Raw genomic sequence first — 557 nt, 5'->3', positions numbered from 1 at the left:
GCCCGATCTGTTGCGGAGGCCACGATTGCTTCGGGTATCTCTCTGAACCCTCCTCTCTCATCTTTTGATTTTACCTCGCATATGGAAGCCTCTCCGATTCAGTCTTCAATTGCTCATTGTATCATGTCTACTCCTCCGCCCATTGTCACTACCGCCCCCACTAATTCTGCTCTCCCTACATCCGCTGCATCGTCGTCATCCTCAGGGCTGTCACCCCCTCACCAATATTTCCTTCGCTCCAGGTCACACACCAAGGAACCCCCGGTCGGTCAGACTGGTCTAGGTCTTATGATGCCTGGTGTCATACCCCTATCATCCAGGGGTCGAAAGTCAGATCTCTCCAAGGCTATCAGGAGGGCTGGGGCAGAGGTCGCTTCTGGTCGCCAATCCACTATTGATGGGGTCCTTAGAGCAGGACATACCCCGAGAGGTGTCCCTCCATGAAGTGCTTGTCTTTTAATTGCAGGGGTTTAGCTAGTGCCCCAAAGAAACTAGCCTTGAGGAGACTACTTGAGACCGAACCGATTGACATTATCCTACTACAGGAGACTCTGGGT

Source organism: Pinus tabuliformis, chromosome Q (assembly GCF_031772625.1).
Source record: "Pinus tabuliformis cultivar Carrire ecotype Pingquan chromosome Q, CPIR1, whole genome shotgun sequence".
Classification (NCBI taxonomy): Eukaryota; Viridiplantae; Streptophyta; class Pinopsida; order Pinales; family Pinaceae; genus Pinus; species Pinus tabuliformis.
This window is presented reverse-complemented; position numbering follows the sequence as displayed.